Raw genomic sequence first — 15,839 nt, forward strand, 5'->3', positions numbered from 1 at the left:
AACTACATAAGCCCAATCAGTTAGCACTTAATGGAAACCGATTGGAAAATATTGAAATGAATATATTTAGATCGAATCCAAGCTTAACTTGTGCCTCAAGAAAATCAAATCCCAACATTAATGAAGATTTCATGAAATCCTGATAAATTTGGAAATCCAATCGATTAGATCCCTTAACCAATCGATTAGAAGGCTCAAATAGGAAATGTTTTGATTTGATTTTCGGTAAGCACAGTCTGCATTGAATTCTTACCAGGAATACACGCTCAAATCCTCAGATGGCACACTATAAATAAGTATTCACTTTTCACTCTTTTTCATTACATATTCTCTTTTCAAACCTTGTCTCTGAGATTGTTCTTGCAACATCATCATGAATCCAAAAAGATTGAGCTTCACCTCCATCCCCCTTATTAGTGATTTCACCACCAAACAACAATAATCAAGGTTCTTTCAACACATTGCCAACCAAAACCTTATAAGAATTCATTCCCTAGATCTAGAAGATTTCAAAGAATGAAAATTCTTTAAAACCTTTGATGAACTAAATCTCTCCACCTTTCTCTGCATGCCTTCAAAAAGAATCTATACATCCCCTGTGAAGATGTTCTTCTCAGACCTTCTTCTCACTGATGAAATACTTCAAAGAGAAGTAAAAAAACATAGGATAAGCCTATTGGTAGAAGAATTTAGAGAGATGCTAAATCTCCCTCCGGAAGATAGAATCATTGAGCATGGAGATAAAGCCAATCAATACGACTACATCATCACTGCATCCTCTCTTATGAAATAAACATTACCATGTATACCTTACCCATTCACGGGTGGATACGTTCACCTTGAAATGCGAATGATTCATTATGTAATCAATTACATCTTTTTCCTAGAAAATGCAACTTCAGTCTCTTAACACAAGATGATGTAGAAACTGTATGGTTGATAGTAAATAAAGTTAAGGTGAACTGGGCATAACAAGTAATTGACTACATAATATAAAGAAAGAAGATACACACCCTCCATATGGAAATCTAGCCGACAATATTTTGGAAGAAACATGATACGAGTTTGGAGATAAAGAGTTCAAGGAAGAAACAACCATTACAGAAAGCTATGTCTTACCATCAATGAAGCACGAGCTGATAAATGGAAAGATCACTGAAAAGGCACCATCAAATAAGAAAAAAAGGAATGCCAAAAATTAGGAAATACCTATAGAAATAGAAAGCTCAGACAATTGCCCATAAATACTCACAACCAAGGACTTTATGAAAATCATAAGTGGAAAAATAGATGTAATCAATGAAAAAATAGACTTCATAGTACGCCACTTCATTCATGACCAAACCAAACTACCACATGACCTATTCTTCTATGATGATCTTGATGCAGAATAATCCCACTTAGAATTTTGTTTATTTTATGTGTTTGCTTTAAAAGCTTTAATTTCAGTATTTTCCCTTCTTGTAATTTGAATTTCAGAAATTTCCCTTATGTAACTTAAATTTCTTAGTAATAATATGATTCATTTCCTTTACTTTTCTAAATGTCTATATTTCTCTTGTCTTCAGATTTATTTTCGCAATGCACCTTTGTAGCACCTCAAATTTGCACCTATCATTGTACATACCATCTCATATTAGGTCATAGCATATCATGATCCATTGCATAGCATTTGCATTGTCCCCAGTTGCCTCAAGAGCAAGCAAGTCAAGAATTAGGTCAAACTGATCAGGAGATCAGTCAGCCAATCAAGCAAAGGTATTTCTCAAGGAATCAAAGCCCTAGGGTTTGTCCATCAAGTTCACATGACTTGGAGGTCTTTTTGAAGTGTTCAAGTCAAGGGTGGAGGGCTCAGAGGTCAGCAGTCATTGCATAGCCAGGCCAAAACCCTAGGAGGTCAACAATCAGTCAAAGCAGTGGATGGTGGCCATTCTTGTGGAATTTGGGCACCATGGTCAATAATCAAGAGTTCATATGTCTTGGGACATCATTTGAAGTCAAAATCTCAAGGAACTAGAGTTTGAAATTCATCAGAAGTGCACAGTCAAGTCCAAAACCCTAGAAAGTCAAAGTTGGTCAACTGTGGATTTAATCAAGGATTTGATGGATAGAATTGATCTGAAGGAGTTCATTCATGCTTGTATGAGCCTCATATATCATGTCAAACCTCATCATGGAAGAAAATCAAGCCAATCAGAAATTTTCCAAAAAATAGAAACTGGACCTGTAATTTCAACTGCCAAAAATAGAAACTTCTTGATCCTCAACTTACATCATGATACAAGCTTCAAATGAATTTTTGCCCAACATGAAAGTTGAAGATCTTGTCTTCCCATTTCCAAAAAGTCCAAGAACTCTCAAATCCCATGTGTGGTTGTCAAGATATGATCAAATCATTTTCACCAATTTTTGAACTTCAACAAGCCATATCTCTCAAACCATAAGGCCAAATTTGGTGGGGTTTTTTCCTACAAACCACATTTTTCATCCTCTTTCCAAAAATATAAATTTCATGACCTAAAGCCTTACCATTCAAAATGGCATTTTTGGACCTATTCCTTTAAAAATCAAAGTTTGACTCACAGTTGACTTTTTGATTTATGGACTTTTTCTCATTTTTGCCAATTGGAAAATGTTCTAAATCACATTTGTGACTTGTCTCAAGCCTTAAACCATGTTCATTTCACTATTTCACTACCATTTTGGACAAAAATTCAAAGTTGGCAAAATGTTGCAAATGGAAGTACATAAGCAAAGCAAGGTACAGCATTCTGCAGCAGACCACAAAGCAGCATTGGCAAGGCCACTAGCAGCCTTTCAAGCCCAAACTCGAGCAAGAATTCACACCCTCCACTTCATTTGTACAAGTTTAGTAAAATGGCAAATTGGTTTCATTTGACTAATCCAACTTAGCATTTCCATTAGCAGTGCTAAACAGACCCTTATAAGGGATTTTTCTGCTCATTCTGAACCCTAGAAGCTGCAGCCATACAAAAAAAATACTCTTACTCTCTCATCTTGCATTCTTGCTCGATTGAGATTTTCAGCCCAAAGCTTCAAACCCTCGAGCTTTCTGTGCTTTCCTCATCATCCATCATCATTGTAGGCTGCTTTCCAAGTGAAAAGTCCCAGCTGGACCAACATTTTCAAGCTCTGTTTTGCAAAGGACCTTTAATGGCAAGATGAGATTTGAAGAGCGCCAAGTATTCTCGAGCTAGAAAAGCTTCAGCATCCATCACTACAAAGCATAAGCATCACCTGTTTGCACCTAAATCATCCAATACACCACTGTTTCAACAATTTCTTCAAAACCAAGTAAGTAATCGACTTCCATTATATGCCTTGCTATGTTATGTTTATGAGAGGTCTCTGAATGCTGATTCTGAAATGCTATGCCTTGCTTGAAATGGTGCTCTTATGTTGAAGAAATCTGAGTTTCTTATTTTGTATCCAAATGCATTTCTGCTCGATTTGCCATGCTTGCATTAGTTTGATGAGTTTTGATGCTATATTCTTGCTGCCTATTGCTTGATGATGCTATTGGTGCACTTAATTTTAAGTTCTGAGCATTTTGATTTTTCATGCTTACATGAAGATGATGATCCTGCTGTGATGCTTGAACCCTATTTCTGTCCAGAAATTCCTCATGCTTGAGTGGTCTTGCTGTTAGCTAGGGCTGCTTGTTGATAAATGCTCATGGCCATGTTTCATTGTGGTTTTGTTATTCATGAGTTGATGATTGATGCTTGATTTTGAAGATGAATGCTGTTAGGTTTGAGAATCCTAAGTTCATTTCCAGAAATTTAAGGTTCTTATGTTTTGTTTGTTTGAATGGTGATTGCATGAGTATCATCTGTTTCACTGTATGCTAGTTGGAGCTGGTTGAATTTTGATGATGAACTTGGATCATGAACATACCATGCTGTTGAACCCAGAAATTTGCTTGGTCTTACTGTTGTCTGTTTGTTGTGTGAACATCATCATGAATGCTATGCTGTTGTGTGTTTAATGTTTGGATTTGCTTGGATGTTAATTGAATGTGTATGAAAATGCCAAGCCATTGCTATTTACCATGCTATTTGAAATGTTGATTGATGATGAAACATGATGATGAATGCTTACTGCAGTCTAGGAAACCCTGTCCAGAAGTTCCCTTGTTTGTCTTGGTTTTGTTGCTCATGATGTGTTTGCATGAAGAGTACTCTTAATTGCCCTGCTGTGTGATTGATGCAATTCTATTTTTGTTTTGATGAGGAACTTGGTTGATACACATGAATACCCTGCTGCTGTTTGAAACCTCCTGACCATTGCCCTGAGATTCATATGTTGATGTTTGTTATGTTTGGTCATAGGTGCTGGTTTATTGTTTGATTGTGTGTTTATGAACCTTACACAATGCCATGTTGTTGCTGCTGTTCGTTTTGGTTGGTGCTGCATGATGAAGTTTTTGCTATGCTGTTGTGTGATGTGGTCGAATCATGTTTTGTTTGATGTGGTTGAACAATGAACATGCCCTGCTATTAAACCATGAACATTGTCCAAAAAATCTATGTGAATGATGAATGCTGCTGTTATGATGATGCTGTTTGAAAATGAATGCTGTTATGCTATCAACCATGCTGCAAATCGATGATGAAATGCCCTGCTATTAAACCTCAGGACCTTGCCTAGAAAATCCATGTGAATCATGTTTGAATGCTTTTTGATTGTTTGTTTATTTGTTGGAATTTCAATTGACAATGATTGATGAACATATGAATGCCATGCTGCTTGCTTGATGCTTGTTTTAATTGAGTTCATGATGATGAACATGGATGATGAATATGAAGATGCTGCATATACCCTGCTGTTGTGATTACTTGGAGGAACTAGTTTTGAATATTGTTGATGAACATGTGCTGCCATGCTGATTAAACCCTGCTGTTGTTTTGAACCTTATAACCATGCCTAGAAAATCCATGAAAGCTATGTGGTATGCTGGTGACTGCTTGTTGAATACCATGCTGTTGTGATTATTTGGTCGAAATTTGTTACATGATGAGGGTGAATTCATGCTGCTGCTGTTCAAACTTATGCCCTGTCCAGAATTTTCTCAAGAGTCTGTTTGGTCTGTTGTTAATGATGCATAATGATGTTGTCTAGCTACAATGATGAATGTTACTGTTGTTTGGTTGCTGTTTGAATGATGATGATGGTTGTATGCTATTGTTTCCAAAACCATAGAACCCTGCTGTTCATGAGCTTTACATTTGAATTTCCTGCTGTCTATGTGAATGTTGTTGCTTGAATTGATGATTACATGATGTTGATTGTGTGCTGCTGTTGTTGCCAATGCCATGTGGTTGCTAAAACCCTAAGGGTTTATGTGAAAACCAAAAATTTGACTTGTTTGGCCATGCTACTGTTCCATTGGCTGGGAGCCAATAGGAACATTTCATTTCTTTCCCCAAAACGCAGTAGTTTCGATTAGTGACTGCAATATTACAAGTATGCCATCCGTTGACTCATTGTTTGACCAATTGCCATGCCATTTTGTTCATATTGCATTCAAATTTCATCCAACTTCCACGATTTATTTCCCCTTCACATTTATTCCAAAAATTGTGAAATTTTTTCCTCATATTCATGAATGTGTCCTCTATTTTATCATGATTTTTAATTAATTTTCCATTGGCTGGATTTTTAATGATAATTATTTTCTTGACATGTATGCCAAAATGATACATTGTGCCATTCCTTTTGTGAAATTGCCATATTGCATCCAATGAGCTTGAAATTTTTTGTGGTAAAACTAGACACATTGACCTTCATTTCCATATAAAGTTTGTGCATTTATCATTTGTGGATTGAGAGTTATGATTTTTTTGAAGTCATGTGTTGCATTTGGTGTCATACCATGATCATGCATTTTCCCTAATTTTGTTCACCTGCTTCCTTGCATCCAATTGACCCCATTTTTTTGCATGAATGATCCTTTGTATGTCTATTTCATGTATGAATTTTCTTGGAATTAATCTTGCTGTTTTCCATTTGATTGTGGATTTTCTTCCATGCTTGGTCATTTGTTGACTTTTTGTGCTATACCTTGCCAAATCTTTTGTGAAATCCTCATACCATATTGTATGTCCATGAAATTTCATATGTGATAACTAGACTCTTTGAGCTTTGCATTGGTGTTAATCTCATTCATTTCTCTTCTGTTTTCAAATTGATATGATTTTTTGAAGTTGACCTATGCTTGTTGACTTTCACCATGCTTACTTGAATTTGGTTTGACTTCATGATTTTAATTGACTGCCTTCCTCTCATTCAAATGCCATGAAATTTTACATGCATGCCATGTTAGATGTTAGGATTGAATGTGATTTATTTCATGATTTTTGAGATTGCTTGAGTTGACTTTTGAATGAAGTCATGCTGTTGACTTTTTGTATGCTTTCTTTGCCATGATTTGTATCCCTTTGTGCATAAAATGATATAAATGCATGATTTGAATGTGGGCCCAATTGTGATTGCTTTCTAATTGGTTGACTTTGACTTTGAGTTGACTTTTCCTTGCTGCCTTGACTTTTTCTTTCATCTTTGACCCTAGGCTAGCCCTAGTGGTCCTTTGGACTTACTATTGAGTTCCTGTTTCAGGTTGAGCACCATTGCCATTGAGATCGTACAAATGTGATTGGTTTTGATTACATATCATGTACTAACCTTTGTTTTGTAGGTTTGACTCATGTGTTTGAGTCTTGCTTTGCACAGTTGACCTTCTGTGGTTGACTGTTTATTCATTTCCTTTTGCTTTGAACTGTTGACTTGTTTACTAACAAGTTTGACTTTTTCAGGTACACTTTAGTTGCTTTAGTTGCTTGCTTTGCTTTTTAGCAATTGCTTTGAGGTATAAACATTTCTTCTTCATGTAGTCTGGAGACCCGGTCTGTTATTTGACCGGGCAAACTGTCTGAAGTCCTCCTTAAGAGGCAATGCCTGTGTATGTTTACTTTGTCCCTGTACAGAGTCAAAGACCTCCTAAGTGAAGAGGCAATTGGTGGAAGGTAGGGATATGCAATCTATCCCCCACTATTCAGTGTGTCTTCTGTCTTGCTCACACCACTGTGTTGATGCATTTCAGATAAAAGCCCAAGATCTTGTGCAATTGCACAGTTGAGTCAGTATCCAATGTGTAGAAGGGTTCCCACCTTCTGAACCCACACATTCTTGTCAAGTGCTCTCCCTGGCCAGGGATAGAAGCAATGAGGCACACCCCTCATCTCCTTTCATCTGCTTCACCTTAGCCCCTCAATGGCAAGGTTAAGAGCACACTTACCCTATTCCAGTTGGCCCTAGTGCCTAACCTTTTTGCTTGAGCCTCTTGTACGCATATAGAGTGTGCTTCCTGTGATTGCTTGTTTGCTTTGCCTCTTTAGGTTTAGCTTAGACTTGCCCTTGTGCAAGGTAGGTTGTGCTTGACTTGCTTCCTGTGCAAGTCAAGTATGTGTGGCTTAACCCTTGTGTGAGCCATGCTTAGAGCTGTTCGGCCGAACTACGGCAACTCTGATTCTCACGTTCAGGTGAGATACGTAGGCACGAGATGCGATGTCTTGTCGAGTTTGACTAACGACTAACAGCTAATCCGTGCTTGTTTTCGCCCTCGTTGCGATCCTTTCTCTCGCCCTCGTTGCGATCGAGCGATCCTTTCTCTCGCCCTCGTTGCGATCGAGACTTTCCCTTTCTCTTGCCCTAGTTGCAATCGAGATCCTTTTTCCCTCCCAGCCGAACTACGGCAACTCTGATTCTCATGTACAGATGAGATACGTAGGCACGAGATGCGATGTCTTGCCGAGTTTGACTAACAACTAACACTAACTCTTTTCTCTCACCCCTGTTGTGACTGAGATATTCTTTTCTCTCGCCCTCGTTGTGATCGAGACCTTCCCTTTCTCTTGCCCTAGTTGCAATCGAGACCCTTGCTTCCTGTGCAAGCCGTGTCTAGGATAGGTTGGCCCGTGTGCCATTTAGCTAGAAACCTTAACTTAGGGTTGACTTTGCATGACAACATCTAGGCTCGAGTCGTAGTCTCCCTAGAGTTGTGTCTCCCTCTGTTATCTGGTTAGGCTAGATCCTTTGTCCCTGCGTAGGGGAACTACATCGCCCTGATCTTCACACCAGATGAAGTATGTAGGCAGGAGATTGAGCTGATCTCTCCGGGCGCCCTTTTTTGTGTGTTTGGCAACTATTAGGCTCGAGCTCTAGTCTCCCTTTTAGTCTGTTTGTTCGCCCTTTTTCTTTTTCAACCCTTTGTGTCTTAACCACCCTTGTGTGTGTTCTGGTTGGAGTCCGACATAAGTCCAGCGATTGGCAGTTGGTTTCCTGTGTGCGTTTTGGTTCGGATGCTGACATAAGTCCAGTGATTGGCAGTCGGGCTCCACGTTTGCCTGTGTTTTGTTTGTTTGTGTGCGTGTCAGCCGAGCTACGAATGCTCTGATTCTTCTCTCGTCCGAGAAGATACGTATGCATAGGATGCGACATCCTAGCGAGCATGTGTCGTTTCCCCAGTCCGAACTACTTCGACTCTGATGTCTATGCCTGATAGACTAAGTAGGCCCAGGATACGATATCCTGCCGAGTCGGTTTCAGTCAGTCTCTTTTGTCTCTTTCAGCCAGTGTGTGTGTGTGTTTGAGCAGTGTTTAGCAACCAATATTCCTTCCTTTTGTGCGTGGATCCCGTAGAGTACTACGGATGCGTAGGGTGCCTAACACCTTCCCTTCGCATAACCGACTCCCGAACCCATCTTCTTTGGTCGCGAGACCATGTTCTTTCCTAGGTTTACTCTGAGCGTTTCCTTTCCCTCTTTTGGGATAAATAACGCACGGTGGCGGCTCTGTTGTTTCTTTCTTTTCCCGCCGGTTTTTCGCGTAATGCGACAGCTGGCGACTCTGCTGGGGATCTAGAGAAGTTGACCTATGCTGGTCCATCTTCCCTGAGCGAGTCTCTCCTAGCGCTCTCTAGGATTAGGGTTTCGGTTGCTTTCTGCTTGTTGTATTTTATTGCATTCATTGTATATATGTACATTTATTGATTGCATTATTTGTGCGCATTGATGTTTGCATTCATATTCATCATTTGCTGTTGCCTGGCTGGTTGTCTGTTTTCTTTGTGTGGGGGGGGAGTCAGTTGAGGTAAAAGGCCCAATACCCAGACCATGAGTGAAAATCTAGGATGATTAGGAATAGAGTGATTCATGGGAAGCGGGTGGTATGGCGCCACTTAGCGGAACATTGATATCACGAGCAGTTCAGACCCTGGTAGGATACTGTCGTTACATACTTCGGGTGTGTATATGATAGTATTTCTGCGAAAGGTTATTTATGCTGCGTTTCTCTCAGCTTTACCCTGGCCTAGACTACACCCGTGAGTGGGGAAGGGTTATTCATTACAGGTACCGTTGGTGACTTTGGTTCTGATGGTGACTTTATGTTCAGACAGTGTGATCAGTTTGACCTTAAGTTGGATTTAAGTTCCGAGTTTTGACTGAAGCTCCGACCTAGTCAGAGATCGCACAATCAGCCAGTCCAGTCTGCATCATGTGCATCATAGCATATTTATTTTTCAAAAGAAACGCATTGAAAAAAAAAATCGAAAAAATATTGAAAAAAAAAGAAAGAAAAAAAAAAGAAGAAAAAAAAACTAATCTCTGCATGCATATCATTTCTCAGGTACATTCCCGAGCTTGTCTACTGATAGAGATGGCAACAGTTCCCGAGTTGAAGCGGAAGACCTGTTCCTACAGTTTCCACCGTGAGCCGTTGACTCCGCTAGTTGAGTTGGGTAGCCTCGTGACAGACGACCGATTGAAGAGTTTTGTTGGGCGGTATGGAGACATCCTGACAGTGCTGAAGACGGTAGTGGATCCAGTGCCTCTGCAGACATTACTACAGTTTTATGATCCAGAGCTCAGATGCTTCACTTTCCAGGATTATCAGCTAGCACCTACTCTCGAGGAGTATTCTATCCTGTTGAGTATCCCAGTACAGCATCAGACTCCCTTCTTGGACGTCCCAAAGGAGGTCGACTTCAGATTGATTGCCAGAGCTCTCCGGTTGAGTGTTGAGGAGGTTGGTAAGAATTGGAAGCCCTGTGGGGAGGTTGTAGGTCTGCCATTGAAGTTTCTGTTGAGAGTAGCCAGAGCTGAAGCAGATAAGGGTAATTGGGAAGTTTTTCATGCACAGCTAGCTGCTATGATCTATGGGATCATCTTGTTTCCCAGTATGCCGAATTTCATTGATCATACTGCCATCAGTATCTTCATCAGAGGGAATCCAGTCCCCACTCTCTTAGCAGACACTTACTATGCCATCCACAGTAGGCATGGTAAGGGTGGAGCCATTAGATGTTGTCTACCTCTTCTGTTTAAATGGTTCATGTCTCTTCTGCCAGCTAGTGGACCATTTGTGGATACCCAGAGCACTCTGAAGTGGACTCAGAGGGTCATGTCGCTCACTTCCTACGACATCAGGTGGCAGTCGTACCGGATGGATGTGAAGGATGTCATCATAAGTTGTGGTGAATTCCGGGGTGTGCCACTCATAGGGACCAAGGGTTGCATCAACTACAACCCAGTTCTCTCCCTTCGCCAGCTAGGGTTTGTCATGTGTAGAAGGCCGCTCGAAGCAGAGATAGCTGAGAGTTTTTGTTTTGAGAAGAAGGATGACCCTGCTAAGTTGGAGCAGATAGGGAAAGCCTGGAGAGATGTTGGAGTGAAGGATGGATCCGTCCTAGGAAAAAAGTTTGCCATAGCCATGCCCGATTACACTGGTTGGTTAAAGAAGAGAGTGGAAACTTTGCTGCTACCCTACGATAGGATGGAGCCTTTGCAAGAACAACCACCTTTGGTACTTGCTGATAGTGTGCCTGCTGAGCACTATAAACAAGCCCTGATGGAGAGTCGTCGTCTGAGGGAGAAGGAGCAGGACGCTCAGATGGAACTATACAAAGCTAAGGCTGATAGTCTGCACTTGGCCCATCAACTCAGGGAAGTGCAAGGAGAAGATGCTGGCAGAGCAAGGGGTAAGAAGAGATCATATGAGGAGATGGAATCCCTGATGGATGCAGAGCATAGGGAATGTCTAAGACTGCAGAGAGCAGAAGCCAACTACCAAAAGAAGATCAGAGACTTGGAGAAGCAACTCAAAGACAAAGACACTCAGCTGAAAAAAGAGATGGAGTTGAGACAGAAATCAGAGGATTATCTTGGAGGAGAAGTCTTGGAGCTTAGAAGACAATTGAAGGAGAAGATCACTCCCCTACCAGATTGTTCAGAATGCTCACTGTTGATAGACCAGTGTCATTACCTGAAGACCCTCATTCCAGAAGACCGTCTGCCGTAGACTGTATCTTTGTTTGTTTTTTTTTGTTGAGAATCACCTCCAGGCTTGTTGGATGGGATTCTTTTTCTTTGTACTTTGAGAATATTCTGCTGATCTTGGTTGTATGACTTTTCTACCCTTATGTATATATAAGGCTATCAGCATTTCCCTGTTGTTCATTTTTTCCTTGTATCTGTTGTTCTCTTGTTGCTGCAGGTTGCCATCTTTTGAGGATGGGTCAGGCTCTTTGAATGCCTGAGAAATGAGCATATCATGTGCATCATACGCATCATTTAACATCATACTCATATCATTTGCATAGCAGGTGTTCTTGTGCTGTCTTCTCACTCCGGTCCCTTTGTCAGGCAGGATAGCTGATCAAAGACCACACCGGTTTTCAACCAGGCTCAATCAACAGAGGAGTATGGACCAGGTTCAAGCCGAGTTGGCTGAGATGAGGGCAAACATGGCCCAGTTCATAACAACGATGCAAGGAGTTGTTCAGGGGCAAGAGGAGCTGCGTGCCTTAGCCCAGAGACTGGAAGCCGTGATTCTACCAGTCCACTGTGCTCCACCAGTGGATGTATCCGTTCATGAGAATGCTGCTGTCACTATTCTCGTCGATGATGGTGCCGTGGGTGATGAATTGAAGGGGATCAGAATCAGTGAACAGCCTCTTGCTGCAGAGACTGTTAATGTCAGAGCAACCCGCGCTCCGGTTCGCCATCCTGGCTCTTCAAGTTCTTCCGGTTCTAAGAAGCCATCCTCTGGGGCACCCAAAAGGGGAGAAAGTGAAACAAATGCTGTGCACCATCGGAGGAGTGCAAACGGAGGACAGTATCGTCAGGCCACTGCTGTGACTATTCCAGCAACTCAACCTCAACAGCAACAGAGAAGACCAGCTCAGCAGCATCAGCGTCAGCAACATCGTCCTCAGCAGCAGGCTTCTCAGCCTCACAATGGTAATCAAGCTGGTACAAGTAATGAGAGGAAGAAGATCATTTTTGATCCAATCCCCACGTCCTACGCCGAACTGTATCCCTCTCTGTTAGAGCGGAACTTGATTACTCCCAGAGACCCGCCGCCCATTCCCGTCAACCCTCGGTGGTGGTATAGGCCTGAACAGCATTGTGTGTATCACTCGGGTGCTCCTGGTCATGATGTAGATAGCTGCTTTCAGCTGAAGGTGAAGGTTCAAGACCTTGTGAGGTCAGGTATTCTGATCTTGGAAGACTTAGGTCCCAATGCTAATCAAGTTTGAAGATAACAAGTCCTGGGCTGGCGCCGACTTTTCTTCAGAAGGGTTGTTCGGAAAGCAGAAGCTGCTGATGCAAGAAATACTGACAGTTGTCGTCCCCGTTGGGATCTATCACAATTGGGTCACTGTGGGCTTTCCTACAGTTGTTCATAAGTCTCTGTAATAATCACTTTGCTTAAAAACCCTTCTCCCATGCCAAAAGGAGAAGTGATGACATTGTTGGCAACATTTTGCGCAATGATATTTTCATTCAAATAAATTCATGTTAAAACATTTGTTTTTCCAATTGTTTTCCCTTTTCACTTTTGCATGAAATTGGTGATCACAAAAAACCTTAAAAAAAAACAAGAATAAAAGCAATCTTTTCATCTGCATAACGATTGCCTTGTTTGATTTTCAAAAAGCTTTTCATATCAAAATCATTATGCAGGTTGTTTCTCAAACCCATTGAACATAGTGATCGGACGTCATCTCCCAATTTTGAAATTCCTTGTATTCGAAGCGGAAGAAGATGATGATTGAAGGGATTCCTGACGAGATTTCCCGACTTCTTGAGCAAGAAAAGAAGATCACACTCAGTTGTATCTCGAGAATCAGCAGAACGGCCAACTGGGGCATTATCAACAAAAAAAAAAGAGAAAAAAAAAAAGAAATCAAAAGCAAAATCAAAAGAAAAAAAAACAAAAGAAAAATAGCACCCTCGAAGTCCCAAGTTGGCTGATGCTGAATTCGATCGAAAAGAAGAGATCAACTGCCATGTGTCATGGTCAGTCATATCAGCAGAGAGTGAAAAAGCATTCAACAAGAAGGTCAAGCCTCGTATGTTCCGAGGGACCTTGTGCTCAAGAAAGTCTTGTCTTTCGTGCCCGATTCCAGGGGCAAGTGAACTCCAAGCTATGAACGTCCATACGTTTTCAAGAAAGCCTCTTCAGGCAGTGTTCTGACACTTACAACAATGGATGGAAGTTCACTCGTTCTGGGAACTCTGATGCAGTCAAGAAATACTTCGCCTAAAACAAAAAAGCAAAAAGCTCGATAAGTCGAACACCCCAAAGGGCGACTTAGGCAAAAAAGGAGCGTCTCGGTGGATTGAAAACCCGAAAGGGCGATCCAGGCAAAAGTTAGAGACATTGAAAAAAAAGAGAGAATTCGCATCCCGCTAGATTGAACACCTCACACTGGGGCAATCTAGGCAAAAATTAGGGATTTGGCAAGTAACTGCATCTTGACAAGACTGTGCTCTATATCTGTCGTCCGTCAGGGATTCTCGATTCGTCGTCGACTGAAGCTTTGAATACATCGAAAATTCAGAATGGTAGAGGAAAGGTCATTATGTTCAATGTAGCCTTCTCCAATATACATCACCGATTTCAAACTTGTACAGATCTATGGAGTCTCGCCCTTTGCAGACTACCATTCCATTACATCAATTTGAGCTTTTATCTAATTATTTGCACTCTTATTTGTTTTTATTCAACAAATGTTTTGCATGTTTTAATTGATAAAGTATCATTGTTTTCAAAATAAACAAATTTTTCAAAAAAAAACTGTTCTTAAACAAAGTGAACGTTCACAATGATGGAAGGATACTTAGGAGACCCGCAAGTGCTCTCCCGAGGGTGGTATGATTACCAACAGGTAAGACAATTGTTCGTATCTCGAGCATGATTGTATCTTTGTCCTGCAGAACCTCGTATGGTCTCTCCTCAGTGAAGTTGCCCGATGCAGTGTTGTTTGAAGTTGTTCATCTTCATGTTCCCGGCAGTACAGATTCTTCCTCCAAATCCCTGTTAGCTCTATTGTGGGGCATCCCCAGTAGAGTGTTGTTTTAGCCTTATCGTGGGGCATCCCCAGCAAGTTTGCTGTTTCGGACATTATTGTGGGGCAGCTCCCCTAGCAGAGTGTTTACTGAAGACTTCAACTTTCGCCTCTCCAGCAGGCCAGTCTTCCTCTCCACCAGCATGGGTGTTTTTCTTTGAAGATGCAGTATTTGGAGGATCGACATCCCCATAATCCGGCATTCCCTCAGATGGATCCCTCAGCAGAGTTGTTGGCATGATGAGCTCTCTCAATGCCTTTGTATTTCTCATCAGAAACTTGGTTGCTTTTTGGTACCTCTGATTTCCAGCACAAGTTGTGGTGACGCATCCGCCTATATGTTGAACTCTGTTTTCCGGTTGTGACCGACGATCCCTCCGGAAGCCTCTGGTGGCCTTCTTCCCCTGCAGGATGATGATTGTCCCCTATTGTCCCAGTCTCCAGTGGATTTTCTTTGCTCTCTGGTGGCTTTGGTTTTCTCTCCGGACGGTTGATTCCCGGACCTGTGTGTTGAGCATGTCTGTTTGTCAGCATTCATCATACATTCATCATGCATAATGCATACATGCATAATCATAGCATTTGGATACTCATGTTGCAGCTGTTGCCGTGTATCTGTTGATTGTTGCCTCCTGCCATTCGGTAATACAGATCTCTCCAGTAGATTTTCCTTAAGCAGATATGGGTGTGTCTGATCTCTCCATGTAGAGCCAACCCTTAAGCAGAAAGTGTCTATCCTTTCCTGCCATTTCCCCACTGAGATACATTCTCGTGGATGACGGTTGCTTCCGTTCCCTCCCTACACGGGATGGGTTTTTCCCTATTGAGTTCTTTCCTCATTAGGATGAGTCTTGTTTCAGTCTGCCTTTTTGGATCAATCCTGAATTGGCTTCCTATTGGCTGTCTATTGTGCTTCCCTGGGGCATAAATGAATAGTCGCTCACTAACCGGCACTCATTCATCTTATCCTCAGCGGAATTTGTTGGCCTCTACCTACAAACCGGTAGTTGTAAGTCCTATCTTTGTGGTTTTCTACCCACTAGCCGGTAGTTGTAAAATCCCATTTTCATCCCCTGGCAGATATTGTTTGTTGGCCTCTACCTACAAACCGGTAGCTGTAAGTCCTATCTTTGTGGTTTTCTACCCACTAGCTGGTAGTTGTAAAATCCCACGTTCTCCCCTTGTTGGAGTCAACCCTTTTTGCTCATCCCGATGATGACCGGTTACTTTTCCGTGGTTTTCTGCCTACAAACCGGTAGATGTAATCCCCTCTTTGCGGTATTGATATTCTTTTCCCCTCTGGATACTCGCCTTGATCAAGCAGTATTGTCCCCATTGGGTCTTCCCCTTCCTTTTGGATATTTGCTCCGAGTTAGCAACTTTATCCTATTTTGATTGGTCATCT

Source organism: Lathyrus oleraceus, chromosome 2 (assembly GCF_024323335.1).
Source record: "Lathyrus oleraceus cultivar Zhongwan6 chromosome 2, CAAS_Psat_ZW6_1.0, whole genome shotgun sequence".
Classification (NCBI taxonomy): domain Eukaryota; kingdom Viridiplantae; phylum Streptophyta; class Magnoliopsida; order Fabales; family Fabaceae; genus Lathyrus; species Lathyrus oleraceus.